Here is a 16,495-nt window from a genome sequence, read left to right as displayed (position 1 = left end):
TGCTCCATTCACTCTATCACAAAAAAATAAGAGTTGTTCCTACTTCCAGAAACAAATGAGAGTGTGTACTAATCATGGTAGCCTTGATAAAACACAACTAAGATGACTATTTTTGAACAAATGAGAATTCAAAATCGTATCTTTTTTAACCTGAATTTACGAAGGATGAACTGTTGCTTATACAAACCCCGTTTTCATATGAGTTGGGAAATTGTGTTGGATGTAAATATAAACGGAATAAAATGATTTGCAAATCATTTTCAACCCATATTCAATTAGATATGCTACAAAGACAACATATTTGATGTTCAAACTGATAAACTTTTTTTTTTTTTGCAAATAATCATTAACTTTAGAATTTGATGCCAGCAACACGTGACAAAGAAGTTGGGAAAGGTGGCAATAAATACTGATAAAGTTGAGGAATGCTCATCAAACACGTATTTGGAACATCCCACAGGTGAACAGGAAAATTGGGAACAGGTGGGTGCCATGATTGGGTATAAAAGTAGATTCCATGAAATGCTCAGTCATTCACAAACAAGGATGGGGCGAGGGTCACCACTTTGTCAACAAATGCGTGAACAAATTGTTGAACAGTTTAAGAAAAACCTTTCTCAACCAGCTATTGCAAGGAATTTAGGGATTTCACCATCTACGGTCCGTAATATCATCAAAGGGTTCAGAGAATCTGGAGAAATCACTGCATGTAAGCAGCTAAGCCCGTGACCTTCGGTCCCTCAGGCTGTACTGCATCAACAAGCAACATCAGTGTAAAAAGGATATCACCACATGGGCTCAGGAACACTTCAGAAATCCACTGTCAGTAACTACAGTTGGTCACCACATCTGTAAGTGCAAGTTAAAACTCTCCTATGTCAGGCAAAAACTGTTTATCAACAACACCCAGAAACGCCGTCGGCTTCGCTGGGCCTGAGCTAATCTAAGATGGACTGATACAAAGTGGAAAAGTGTTTTGTGGTCTGATGAGTCCACATTTCAAATTGTTTTAGGAAACTGTGGACGTTGTGTCCTCCGGACCAAAGAGGAAAAGAACCATCCGGATTGTTATAGGTGCAAAGTTGAAAAGCCAGCATCTGTGATGGTATGGGGGTGTATTAGTGCCCAAGACATGGGTAACTTACACATCTGTGAAGGCGCCATTAATACTGAAAGGTACATACAGGTTTTGGAACAACACATGTTGCCATCCAAGCAACGTTACCATGGACGCCCCTGCTTATTTCAGCAAGACAATGCCAAGCCACGTGTTACATCAACGTGGCTTCATAGTAAAACAGTGCGGGTACTAGACTGGCCTGCCTGTAGTCCAGACCTGTCTCCCATTGAAAATGTGTGGCGCATTATGAAGCCTAAAATACCACAACGGAGACCCCCGGACTGTTGAACAACTTAAGCTGTACATCAAGCAAGAATGGGAAAGAATTCCACCTGAGAAGCTTAAAAAATGTGTCTCCTCATTCCCAAACGTTTACTGAGTGTTGTTAAAAGGAAAGGCCATGTAACACAGTGGTGAACATGCCCTTTCCCAACTACTTTGGCACGTGTTGCAGCCATATAATTCTAAGTTGATTATTATTTGCAAATAAAAAATAACGTTTATGAGTTTGAACATCAAATATATTGTCTTTGTAGTGCATTCAATTGAATATGGGTTGAAAAGGATTTGCAAATCATTGTATTCAGTTTATATTTACATCTAACACAATTTTCCAACTCATATGGAAACGGGGTTTGTAGAAGCGAGCACGAACAGTGGGTGAAACGCTGGTGCAGACGCAAGCTTGTCTGTGTAAATGTGGAACTTGAAGCCAAGCTATGTGAACTAAATGGCGTACCTACCCAAATTCAACTTGAAAAAACTACCCCGGCCAAACGGACAACTATCCATTGAGTGAGTCACTATAATATTGATCATGAGACATGCAGCACACCATGCATGTTATTACAACTACATACACTGTTGAGCTAGCTGTATACAAACAAAACAAAATGTGGGCTAATACTTTACAGATACTTTAATATGATTGTTCATGTTTTTCAGTCAGTACAGCTTTGTGATCTACTGCAGCTGAAACTCAAAAGTGATTCAGCTTCTGATGCAAATTTCATCAAGAACGGTTGAACAATGCCAATCGGAGAGCTCAACAATATGTACAGCAGAAAGTGGCCCATAGATTGGAATGTGACAAGGAGACTGCATACTGTCCAGATGTAGGAATAGGACATTTAGCATTTCTCTGTAACTGGTCAAAAGTAAGAAAATAAATACAAGATGCATGGGGATTTCAAATATATTGTGTGATTGACAAACAGGGAAGCATGTACACTGTTGAACTAGTGGAAAGTGGATCTGCGGTGAAGACCATTCATCGAGTTCATCTCAAGCCCTGTCAAGCTTGTCCAACTGTTGGATCAGGTCCATCCTTGTGTTGAGCAGACTGATTCAGTGTCAGAGTCCAATAGAAGAAGTGGCTTATCCTCAAATTGAGCTAACAACAAAGAGGGGACACGACAACACTCGTCAGAATAGTGGGGGACCAAGGAGTGTTGATTAACCTGATGTTGCTGTACCAGCATCCGGTCAGCACAAACCATTACATGATACAACTGCCCCTGCTACTTTCTTAGAGACGACTGGAAGCTGGCAGGTTTCAGTGCTCATTCCGACACCACGTCGAAGTTGGAGACCCAATGCCTGGATGCGTGCAAACCCATATCACTTTCCTAAGTAGACTTGTAATGTTATTTTCATTAAGCCGTGAGTAGTTAAATAGTTGGGTGTGGCACTTTTTAATTTGGTAACTTTTTTTGCAGAAGAGATGTAGCCGGTTGGAAAAAATGTATTTTAGAATGTAGTTCTGAGAGGACACCAATAGGGGTCAGTGTGGCATTTGTGGTGTGTTTGCAACATTCCGTGAAGTCAGAGTTGGATGAGTACCAAATAAAATCACGTTTTGTGTTTAAGTGAACTCGTAACTTCAGGAGGTAAATATTCTTAATAAATTATTGTTATACCGTGTACCAAATGTTCTGTAGTGAAATGGTATGAGTTTCATATGTGTGGATTTTCTCCGTTTGAGGAATAATTTTTTTGCTTTTAGGAAAGAGCAAATAGTGGCGATCTTTTCAACCATCTTGCGAGATTAACCTTGTTTTGCATAGCAGTCATCGTAAAAGTGACGTAGGGAGGATTATCTATGCTAGCTACACACTGTAAATATCCACAATGTTGTACAATTACTGTATCTTCGTGTATCTATAAATGGGTACAACTTTTGTTGCAGAAATGTGTGTATACTTTTGTTGCTCCTGCTTCTGAAGTTATTCATGAGATGTTGGACAAATATAGTAAAAACTTGTTCAAGTGTGTACATTTCATTGTAATTGGTGTTCAAATGTATGTGACAAGGTACGAAGAACATGTTCTTGCATTTAATAGGGCCAAGAGACACTGCAGTTATTTTATTTGATAGATAGATGGATAGTACTTTATTGATTCCTTCAGGAAAATTAAAAATGATGTTGCCATACAAAAATCAATCAATCAAAGTTTACTTATATAGCCCTAAATCACGAGTGTCTCAAGAGGCTGCACAAGCCACAATGACATCCTCGGCTCAGATCCCACATAGATTGTACATATGTTCCAGAACATATGGAAGTTAGAGAAGAAAAATATATAAGTTTTTATTTTTTTTAATAGTCTGCAATGATATACTCGAATACATCGATAAAATTAATATATCGATGTGGGGATTTGAGCCTATCCAGCTAACCTAATTTTCACATGAATGTTATGTTCGACGGGGAAGGAGACGACACAGCAACAAGAATAAGCTCAATAGTTTATTTAGAGCTTGATGATGTGGTGGAGTGTGTATGCTACTGTGTATGTTTGCAGGACTATGTGAAGCGTTACAATGAATATTTACCAGTGGTTGTTGTAAGTGCGTGTTGAGTGAGAAGGTGACCAGTTCAGTAGGGCGAGGCAGGTAGGGGAGTCCGTGAAACAAGCGGGGGTCCGTGGGGCTGAGAGGGGCGTCCAGAGGTCCAAGTCCAAAGTGGGGGTCGAGGATCGAGGGAGGCAAATCAGAATCCAGAGGGGTCCAGAGAAGTGAGGCACACTGCTCACTTCCAAGGCGACGGAGGGAATACTGGGGAAAACAAGAGACACATGAGCACAAGGGTCGAAGGTCACAAGGAGCGAGCAAACAAAGGTGAGGAGCCAGAGACGAAAGCTTACTGCAAGCAGAGACTACGTTCCAGCGTTGGTTCTCTGGACACGCTGGCTTTTATGAGGAGTGATGTCATCAGCAGCAGGTGTGTCGGTTGATGATTGCGCACAGCTGTGCTGGTGTGTGGCAGCAGAAGCAGAGAGTGTGTGGGCGTGTCCTGTGGCACGTGCAGACGAAGGAGCAGCTGATTGTGCACGCCCCATGACAATGAAACTGTAATCTGGCTCATGTGAGCAGGCTTCTGCATTAAAACGTTTTGTAATACATGACATCAATTATGGGGGTAATCAGAGTCACCCGCCTCTTCTAAAGTTTGACGTATCATTGTAACGACTATCTTTTCAAACGAGGTGCAACACTAATTATCCCAAAATCAGTTTTGGCTTCTTCTTCGCTTTCTTGCTGACACAGCCATTTCTTTTTTTCTTTCAGTGTGTGTTCAGTTCTCAAAGACATGGAAATTAGCGATCATCAATCTTCACTATGATGTCACTTTCGTCACTTGATTGACATTCACAGCACCCAAGGGTCTTGTGAGATAACGCAGGCTGCTGCGAGATCAATATTAAGAAAAAATGACAGACAGGAAGGCGAGAAACACTTTTTATTTCAACAGACTCTTTGCCGTACCTGCTGTCAAAGCTCTAAAGACCGACTGCACAGTTCCTATCTTCACAATAAAAGCGCTGCTTCATCCCGCCTGCGCTAACAGCACTGCAAAAAGTCAGTGTTCAAAAACAAGAAAAGAAAATACAAAAATTAGGGGTATTTTACTTGAACTAAGCAAAATTATCTGCCAATAGAACAAGAAAATTTGGCTTGTCAAGACTTTCCAAAACAAGTAAAATTAGCTACCCTCAATGAACCCAAAAATACCTTAAAATATGTATATTCTCACTAACAACAAGTGCACTTTTCTTGGTAGAAAAAAAAGAGACCTTTTTGCTCAATATGTTGAAAATGATTGTTAAGTAAGTAAATGCTAGTGCCATTATCTTGACATAATGATATGCGCTCGGCATCATGATTTTTTTTCTCATTATTTATTTATTTATTAGCCTTTGTTTAACCAGGTAAAATCCCATTGAGATCAAAGATCTCTTTTCCAAGGGAGACCTGGCCAAGAGGGCAGCAGCAAGGTTACATTAAAAACAGTAAACAAATACATAAAACATCACATTTACGACATTAAAACTTGCTCACATAACACATGTGCATACAGACAAGGTAGACTGCAGTCCTTTCACGGAAGCTTTAAACTCATTTAATGTAACAAGGGTTTGAAGTTTAATATTCGATTGTAGGTTATTCCAAGCCTTCGCTGCTGAAAACCTAAATGCTTTCTTGCCCAGTTCAGTTCTTACTTTGGGGACAACAAATTGCAGAACATTCGTTGAACGAAGATTGTGACTTCCTTGTTTCTTTGTTAAAAGACAAGACAGATAAGATGGAGTGATACCCAGAATGGTTTGCAGATGAAAACATACCAATGATTGAGGCGTCGAGCACATAAAGATGTCCAGTTAACCATTGAGTATAATACGCAATGGTGAGTAAGGGGAGCGCAGTTGGTGATAAATCTCAGTGCACCGTGGTACACACTATCCAGCTTGTGGAGACAACCAGCAGTAGCATTCATGTACAACACATCTCCATAGTCAATAACAGGTAAGAAGGTTGTTTCTACCAATTTCTGTTTCACAGTAAAAGAAAAGCAAGACTTGTTTCTATAATAAAATCCCAGTAAAAGTTTCAGTTTTTTTACAACATACTGAATGTGCTCCTTAAAACTCAAGTGGTCATCAATTAAAAATCCTAAATATTTAAAAGCACATACTAACATAATTTGTTGCCCATTTCTTGTTAAAATGTTCTCACACAGTGCTGATCTTACAGTTTTTGATGTGGTAAAGAACATACACTTTGTTTTCTCTGGATTTAAAACCAGTTGAAGATAGCAAAGTTGTTCTTGTACTCTGTCAAATGCATGTTGTAGATATTTAAAGGCCTCAGCAGGAGTGGGTGCTGTACAGTATATGACAGTATCATCAGCATAGAAATGGAAAGTTGAGTTCGGAATATTCTGTCCAAGATTATTTATGTAAATAGTGAATAATAATGGGCCCAACACAGAACCTTGAGGGACACCCTTTTTCACTTGCAGTACGTCCGAGGAGGACGTACTTCATGCTTGAAGTAAGAAATTATTACTTTAATCCAACTTTTTTTATTGGCATTTTCAAATACAGAAAAAAGTGCAAGTCGAAACAGTACAATTTTAAAGTCAGACAATTCTTCACACCCTTTCCCTTAAAACCCAAATCCCCCACCCACCCTCCCACCCCACTCAGGTCACACCAACAAGGGACATATGGCACAATCATATAACAAGTAAGACGACAAAGACAGACATTCTCACACACACACACACACACACACACATACGAGGCCAGAGACAGACAAACAGGCTGAAAGGAGAGAAAGGGAAAAAATAAAATTAAAATTAAATTAAATTAAAATAAAATAATAATAATAAATAAAAGGGAGATTATTCCTCATCTGCATCTGGGGATAAATCAAGAGAGTTGACATACAGCAAGAAAGGACTCCATGAGCTTTCAAACGCTTGAGCCGAGCCTTTTAGCGAAAACCTAAGTTTTTCCAGTTTTAGATTGTAGAGAACCTCTCTAATCCAACGGCCGTGTGATGGGGGGCGAGCCAGCTTCCAATTAAACAAGATCAATCGCCTGGCCAGCAAGGTCGTAAAAGCAACGGCGCGTTTTAGTGATACCGGGCACATGTTATCGGGGCATACGCCAAAAATGGCTGATAATGGGTTGGGGGGAAAGTTTTGACCGTATGCTTTTTCGATCGTGTCAAAAATATCCTCCCAAAAGGAACATAGTTTAGAGCAGGACCAGAACATAACGACCAGCCGGGTCTGCTACAATTTGATTGAGTCCGAACGAAATATTTTTACGAATGAGGATAGCTGTGCCCCTGGCCCTTTCGTTGAATTTTGAATGGAAAATATGGCTGATCCAGCCTCTTTTAAGTCGTGAAATCTCTCTGTTGCGAAGGTGGGTCTCCTGAATGAAAAATATATCTCCTTTGAGGTGTTGCAAATGGGTCAAGACCCTCCCTATTTTAGTGGCGCTCCCCACTCCCCTCACGTTCCATGAAACAAATCTAAGTGTATTACTGGTGCTTGTCATACCTCACCATGTCCAACTAGGAGAGCAGAACGGGCTGTCAGGAGGGGGGCTGATGCATGATAACTGGGAACTGCAGAGAGTACTGGTAAGAGGAGGGGATGAAACAGAAGCATGAGAGGAAGGAATGAGGAGATAAACAAACCAATAAAAACACATACATATAGAAAACACAACAGACTCACATACATACTCGCAGACACAACAACATACAACAATGCCAGGTGGGTTAAACCTGGGAACCACCTACAGGGCCATCGTCCCAGGACCTGAGAACCCCATTGTCGAAACTGAACCTTAAGTGTCCTTTTCACAGCAGTGCGCTGTCCTTGCGCCTGCGTGGACGTATCCATATCGGCTTCCGGTTTTTTCCACCTCCCGAGAACAACAAATTGGCTCCAACTGAGTCAGAACATTTTAAAGTGCATCAAAACTGCAATATATTCCCTCAGGAAACATAGTACCCAGTACTAAGATAACTTCAGAAAGCGAGAAAAATAGATTATAAAGTATAAACAACTCAAAAAGCATATAGTAACATAAAGTACAAGTGGTGCCATGTACATATACATACATACACACACCTATATATATATATGTATACATACATACACACACACCCATGCATGAACGTGCATACCATCATGGATGTGTGGGTAAGGAATAACAGTAACCAACCAAGAGATAAGTAGGTCAGCAGTTAGGTCAAATAACAACAGAAAAAGTAAACCACAGTGTAAGAATATATATCTATAAGAACATGTTAAATAAATGTAAAAAGGAGACAAAATAATTTTAGTGTCGATGTAGCAAAATAAAACAGAATTACAAATATTGCAGGTTGTTTAAACAATAATGATAATTGTATATTAGCCAGGTTAGCTCTAGAATGTCAGTATAATATATTAGCTGAAAGGTTAAACAAAGAGTGAATGAAAGTGGATCCAATGAGCGACCACACAGATGTAATATTCACAGTCAGGCCTGGAGTTGTTAGGATGGTTAACCGTGATAAAGCAGGCGTTGATTGTTAAGGTTGGTGGCGGCAGTGTGGCCTCCAGACATGGCTGCAGTTAGCTAAGCTAGCGCCGTCCTGTCATGCACTGTGGGGTAGTCACATCGTATCAAACAAAGTTTCAATAAAGTCATACCAACTGAGATTACTCTTTTGCATGTTCTTGGCTGCGTTGATTGTGGGATTTGACAAAATCTTGGGCGTCTTTGAGAGATGCGAGTCGTCGTCTCCTTCCATCCTCGGTTGAAACCATTAGCTTAGCCGGATAGTGGAGTGCTGGTTTGAGGCCCAGATTGTAGAGATCCCTCATGACGTCCCGGTACACGGCCCGCTGTTCCAGTATTTCAGGGCAGTAGTCTTCGAAGATGTGTATCGGTGAGTCCTTGTACTTTAGTTTGCCCCTGCGTTTCCGAGCTTCCCGCACCACCAGCTCCCTCGTCTGGAATCGGTGGAAGCATATCACGATAGCACGCGGTCTCTCACCGGGGCCTGGCTTTGCTGTTAGCGAGCGGTGGGTACGGTCCAGCTCCGGGGTCGACGACAGCGTGTGTTCACCCAAGACTTCGACCAGCAGTTGAGAGAAGAACGTTGTTGGGTTTGGACCTTCGATGTTTTCGGGTACGCCGACAATTCTTATGTTGTTCCGACGACTTCTGCTCTCCAAGTCTATTAGCTTAGCTTTTAGCCTCGCGTTCTCCTCGGTTATGAACGTTAGCTTGGTGTTCATAGCCAGCATATCCTGGCTGGTCGTGTCGGCAAACAGTTCTAGTGAGGAGAGACGCTTCTGGTTTTCCAGAAGTGTGGTCTGAATACAGTCCAGCGTGTTGTTGAGTTTGGAAAAGGCGGAGTTAAACTCCGACGAGAGAGAAGTCTTGTGGTCCGCTAGCATTGTAGTTAGCGTAGCCATGATGGTACTTGCCGCCGAATCCTCCTTCCTTTGCTCCTCCTTTTTGGCTCTGTTAGACATTTTCTCATTTAGCGCGAAAAGGTATTTGTACTATTAAAATGTTAGTAGCAGTTACTGCATTCAGTCGAGCTATACAGAATGGTAGGAATGAAATTTGCGGGAGCGTGAAAAAAGTGCGACTACTCCATCTTGTCGCCAACCGGAAGTTCAGAAATTATTACTTTAAAAAAAGTAGTTTTATACTTGTGAGTGTTGATGACACAGCTTTGCATTAATTGATATTCTAGTTTCAAGCATGTTTTACTCAATATAGGTCATAAATCTCAGCTACACGCTGTAATATCTTACTGAGATCATTTAGGACCAAAACCCTTACAACAAGTAAAACACTAACATAAAATCTGCTTAGTGAGAAGAATTATCTTATCAGACAGAAAATAAGCCAATATCACCCTTATTTGAGATATTTCATCTTACTTAGATTTCAGTTTTTGCATTGAAAATAAGAGCCTCAGAAAGCTAGCGCGCACAAGCTAGCGAGCTACGGAGTTTGCAGCCAATTCATTTCTTGTAAAGTGTATACAAAGGAGTATGGAAGTTGGACAAATAAGATGCCAAAAACCAACCACTTTCATGTGGTATTGGACAGAAAGCAGGAATTATTTTCTTCTCCATTTGAAAATGTGTATGTTATCATCACTGCTGTCTGATTCCAATCAATGCAAGTCATCAGAATCAGGTAATACAACAAATTATATTCTTGTCTTCATGAAAGAAAGGAATCTATATATGTTAAACATGCTTGTATTATCATTGAACACCTTTAACTTGTTAACAAAAATGTATCTTTCATAAATAAATACATGTAAATTATATATAGGCTCCAGCACCCTCCGTGACCCCGAAAGGGATAAGCGGTAGAAATTTGGATGGATGGATATATATGAATGAGGTAGATCCCCTCAACTTGGTCAATTGAAAAGTAGCTCGCCTGCAGAGAAAGTGTGGGCACCCGTGTTCCTGATGCACATACAGGGGCCTCATGTAACAAGCTTTTGTAAACATAAAAATCTGCCGTACGCCCTTTTTCAAGTCAAAGGTGAGATGAATCAAGACTGACTTTGACGTGGAATTGTGCGCTGCCTCACTAATATGTGCATTTCTACAGGTTGTGGATATTTTAGTGACACACAGAGGTGATGCTGGCTAACATAAAGAATTGCCAACTTCTACTCCTCAGAATGATTGATGTGCCCAACAGAGACATATGAATATTTAACCCCCAAACTCCCGGGACGTGGTACTCTTTTGTCCTTATTTCCAGTCTTATTTCCAGAACAAACGCATGGCAAACAAACCAGCTTCACTCAGACATGTCTGGGCTGCCACCAGAGGCCTACAAGCCTGCTGAGTGCTCAACATCCCACCACAGAATGATGGATGTTAGGTTAGGGGCAAGGATGTCAAACTGGTTTTCATTGAGGGCCACAAGGCAGTTATGGCTGCCATAAGAGGGCCGCTTGTAACAGCGAATAATGTATGAATTTGCCTCTGGATTTCATTATTAATTATACAAATAGTTTTAAGTAGACGGTTTTACAGTAATAACTTAACAATTACAAAATTTTACTGTAAAATATAGTGTGGTACGGAGCCCCTAAAGGGACATGGGAATTTTTTTTTTTTTAGACATGTATCTCGTGGCCACGAGAAAGTATCTCGTGGCCACGAGAAAGTATCTCGTGGCCACGAGAAACTTTCTCGTGGCCACGAGAAACTTTTTATAAAAAAAAAAAAAAAAAAAAAAAAAATAATTTTTTTTTTTTTTTTTTTTTTTTAATAAAAAGTTTCTCGTGGCCACGAGAAACTTTCTCGTGGCCACGAGAAACTTTCTCGTGGCCACGAGAAACTTTCTCGTGCGCACGAGAAACTTTCTCGTGGCCACGAGAAACTTTCTCGTGGCCACGAGAAAGCATTGGATGCGTGCTGATGTGTGTTAAAATGGCAGTTTATGAGTTAATATGGCTGTATTTCCAGATAGGACTTTCCCCCATGTGTGTTGTGGCAAAATGTGAATGCTTGATTAGTAGGTGTGAGACAAACACTTTATCTTCCTGGTTATTGTAACGCTACGTGTTTGACATTATTTAAGACGTTATCATGCCCGGGAAAGGACAGTTTTCCTCTTCTGTGGCTGTGGGGGGTGGGCGTGGCTTGCGGACCTGCAGCGAAGCGGAGTGTGTCAGTTAGTCCCATGTTGATGTGATCAAACTTCTTTCTTGCTTGGAAGATACACACACAATTGTAACTGTTATTTCTTCCTGCAAATAATAAATATGTACAACGTGTTTGGATGTATTCATTTATGTAAAATTGTCATTAAATGTAATATTGCCTGACACGACGTACGTAATATTTTGATATTTACACATCGCATATTTACACACGCGCATCTGACTAGAATACCCTTATGTGCATTACATATATCAACATCAACTACCTACTGTACTGTTTACTTGTTGAAATACCCTTTTTAGAACAAATATCTACCCACATAATATATATGTGTATATATAATATATATAAATGTGTATGTATGTATATGCATATATATATATATATATATATATATATATATATATATATATATATATATATATATATATATATATATATATATATATATATGTGTGTATCTATATATATATATATATATATATATATATATATATATGTATATGTATATGTATATATATATATATATATATATATATATATATATACATATATATATATATATATAGTATATATATATATATATATATATATATATATATATATATATATATATATACATATATATATATATATATATATATATATATATATATATATATATATATATATATATATATATATATATATATATATATATATATATATATATATATATATATACATATATATATATATATATATATATATATACATATTATGTATAAGCATGTATATATATACTCTACCGTTTAAAAGTTTGGGGTCACATTGAAATGTCCTTATTTTTGAAGGAAAAGCACTGTACTTTTCAATGAAGATAACTTTCAACTAGTCTTAACTTTAAAGAAATACACTCTATACATTGCTAATGTGGTAAATGACTATTCTAGCTGCAAATGTCTGGTTTTTGGTGCAATATCTACATAGGTGTATAGAGGCCCATTTCCAGCAACTATCACTCCAGTGTTCTAATGGTACAATGTGTTTGCTCATTGGCTCAGAAGGCTAATTGATGATTAGAAAACCCTTGTGCAATCATGTTCACACATCTGAAAACACTTTAGCTCGTTACAGAAGCTACAAAACTGACCTTCCTTTGAGCAGATTGAGTTTCTGGAGCATCACATTTGTGGGGTCAATTAAACGCTCAAAATGGCCAGAAAAAGAGAAGTTTCATCTGAAACTCGACAGTCTATTCTTGTTCTTAGAAATGAAGGCTATTCTACAAAATTGTTTGGGTGACCCCAAACTTTTGAACGGTAGTGTATATATATATATTATATTACTGTAACTTGTTCTTAAAAATAGTAGTTATTTTGTTTGTCAAATTTAGTGTTTGTGTGTATATATGTATACTGTATATTTTTATGTGTGTTTCTTCCTATACAGTATACATGTATATGTGTGTGTGTGCGTGTATATACTGTATATATATATATATATATATATATATATATATATATATATATATATATATATATATATATATATATATATATATATATATATATATATATATATATATATATATATATATATATATATATATATGCATATACATACATACACATATATATATATTATATATACACATATAAATTATGTGGGTAGATATTTGTTCTAAAAAGGGTATTTCAACAAGTAAACAGTACAGTAGGTAGTTGATGTTGATATATGTAATGCACATAAGGGTATTCTAGTCAGATGCGCGTGTGTAAATATGCGATGTGTAAATATCAAAATATTACGTACGTCGTATCACTTTTTGTCAGGCAATATTACATTTAATGACAATTTTACATAAATGAATACATCCAAACACGTTGTACATATTTATTATTTGCAGGAAGAAATAACAGTTACAATTGTGTGTGTATCTTCCAAGCAAGAAAGAAGTTTGATCACATCAACATGGGACTAACTGACACACTCCGCTTCGCTGCAGGTCCGCAAGCCACGCCCACCCCCCACAGCCACAGAAGAGGAAAACTGTCCTTTCCCGGGCATGATAAAGTCTTAAATAATGTCAAACATGTAGCGTTACAATAACCAGGAAGATGAAGTGTTTGTCTCACACCTACTAATCAAGCATTCACATTTTGCCACAACACACATGGGGGAAAGTCCTATCTGGAAATACAGCCATATTAACTCATAAACTGCCATTTTAACACACATCAGCACGCATCCAATGCTTTCTCGTGGCCACGAGAAAGTTTCTCGTGGCCACGAGAAAGTTTCTCGTGCGCACGAGAAAGTTTCTCGTGGCCACGAGAAAGTTTCTCGTGGCCACGAGAAACTTTTTATAAAAAAAAAAAATAAAAATAAAAATTATTATTTTTTTTTTTTTTTTTTTTTTTTTTAATAAAAAGTTTCTCGTGGCCACGAGAAAGTTTCTCGTGGCCACGAGATACTTTCTCGTGGCCACGAGAAAGTATCTCGTGGCCACGAGATACATGTCTAAAAAAAAAAAAATTCCCATGTCCCTTTAGGGGCTCCGTATTTTTCTTATTTTTTTACAAAGTTAAAGTACCAATGATTGTCACACACACACACTAGGAGTGGTGAAATGTGTCCTCTGCATTTGACCCATCCCCTTGTTCACCCCCTGGGAGGTGAGGGGAGCAGTGAGCAGCAGCAGTGGCCGCGCCCGGGAATCATTTTTGGTGATTTAACCCCCAATTCCAACCCTTGATGCTGAGTGCCAAGCAGGGAGGTAATGAGTCCCATTTTTATAGTCTTTGGTATGACTCGGCCGGGGTTTGAACTCACAACCTACCGATCTCAGGGCGGACACTCTAACCACTAGGCCAACATCTTACTGTAAATGGAAAAAGAGTACCACTGATTTTTTGGGGGGGTTTTACGGAAAAAACTGTCAGCTTAGTTGCCAGAATTTTACTGTTAAATTTACATTGTTTTTTTCAACATGATATTGTTAATGGAAAAACAGTACAAGTTCTTTTTTTATTCTGGCAACTTAACTGCCAGTTTTTCTACTGTAAAAACAAATGTACCGTCTTTCCATTTACAGTAGTACACCGTTAAAAACAACAACCGTAGATTTTACAGTCAAAAACCGGTAGCTCAGTCAACAGAATTTTAACGCAAAAAACAGTAGTAGTTTTTTTCAATTCACAGTAATATGCTGTAAAGAACAACATCAAATGTATTGTCATTTTCATTAATTTGATGGGTAGTTTGGTGTAAAGTTAAGTATTTTTATTTAGACAAAAACATGTTTGGAAAGTTTGATAATATACTGTAATATGTGTTGCAATATTGGATACCAATAAAGTTTAAAATGTATGCAATTTCAAGCAGTACATATATTTTTTCTGTCAAAATGAAAAAAATCAATTACATTTAGTGAGGAAATATTAAGTACTTTATTGACACATTTCTAGATGTTTGCGGGCCGGATAAAATGATGTCACGGGCCAGATCTGGCCCCCGGGCCTTGAGTTTGACACCTGTGGGTTAGGGGCAAGGAAATAATATTGCAGTGAAATGTGGTTTGACATTGATAGCTTTTTGACAAAAAAAGGTCAGAAACAGAACTGGAATCACATTTCAGTGCAATAGTATCCTCCCACTGAAGCTGATTAACATAAATACATATTCATAAATATGTGTTTGTGTTGTATGGTTTAACCCAGGGGTCGGCAACCCAAAATGTTGAAAGAGCCATATTGGACCAAAAAATGAATAAAAATCTGTCTGGAGCTGCAAAAAATGTAAAGCCTTATATTAGTGTTATAATGAAGACAACACATGATGTAAGTGTCTATTATAGCTATAATAGCCTACTATCAAAATGACTATGTGTCGCAGGCGGATGCAAATCTTCGTTGACAGAAATGTTAAAATGTAATATTTATTCTACACATTTTTACAACATTGGAAAACATTACTAAAACGGAGGCTTAGAATGGCCAAAGGTAAAGATGTGTGTGTTCAAGTTGAAGGAAACGGAAACTACAAATAAAATGAGCTCAAATATACCTAAAATCTGAGGCATCATGATGCATTATGCACATACAGCTAATAGCATGTTAGCATTGATTAGCTTGCAGTCACGCAGTGACCAAATATGTCTGATTAGCACTCCACGCAAGTCAATAACATCAACAAAGCTCACCTTTGTGGATTCGCGCACAGCATAAAACGTTTGATGGACAAATAGACGAAGGAGTGGCATAAATCGCGTCTTTCCGTGGCAGCATCAAGGAAAGTTGTACTTGTAAACAAACTACGGTGCGCTCAAGGACGTCCGAAATCAGGACACAGTGGCGCGCGCCAAATACTCTCATCAGTGAAGTGTGTTTAATACAAACTGCAGGATTTCTAACAATTAGGAAGGTTTGTGTCATGTTGTCCTCTTAAAGAAACCATATTAAAACAAAAAATTTTTTTTTTTCCTCATCTTTTTCCATTTTCATACATTTTTGAAAAAGCCCCAGGGAGCCACTAGGGCTCGAGCTTGTGGCTCGAGAGCCACGCGTTGCCGACCCCCGGTTTAACATGTAGTGTTTTAGAAGTTAGTTAACATGCAACTCATACAGTAGTGCAGGGGTAGGGAACCTATGGCTCTCGAGCCAGATGTGGCTCTTTTGTTGACTGCATCTGGCTCTCAGATAAATCTTAGCTGACATTGCTTAACACGATAAGTAATGAATAATTCCGCTGGTAATCACAGTGTTAAAAATAACGTTCAAAATAAAAAACATTCTCATGTATTTTAATCCATCCATCCGTTTTCTACCGCACCTGTTCAAGACGTCGCATTTATGGTAAGAAGTATTTAATTTATTATTGATTAGCT

This window comes from Entelurus aequoreus, linkage group LG16 (assembly GCF_033978785.1).
Source record: "Entelurus aequoreus isolate RoL-2023_Sb linkage group LG16, RoL_Eaeq_v1.1, whole genome shotgun sequence".
NCBI classification, from domain to species: domain Eukaryota; kingdom Metazoa; phylum Chordata; class Actinopteri; order Syngnathiformes; family Syngnathidae; genus Entelurus; species Entelurus aequoreus.
Note: the sequence above shows the minus strand (reverse complement) of the source record.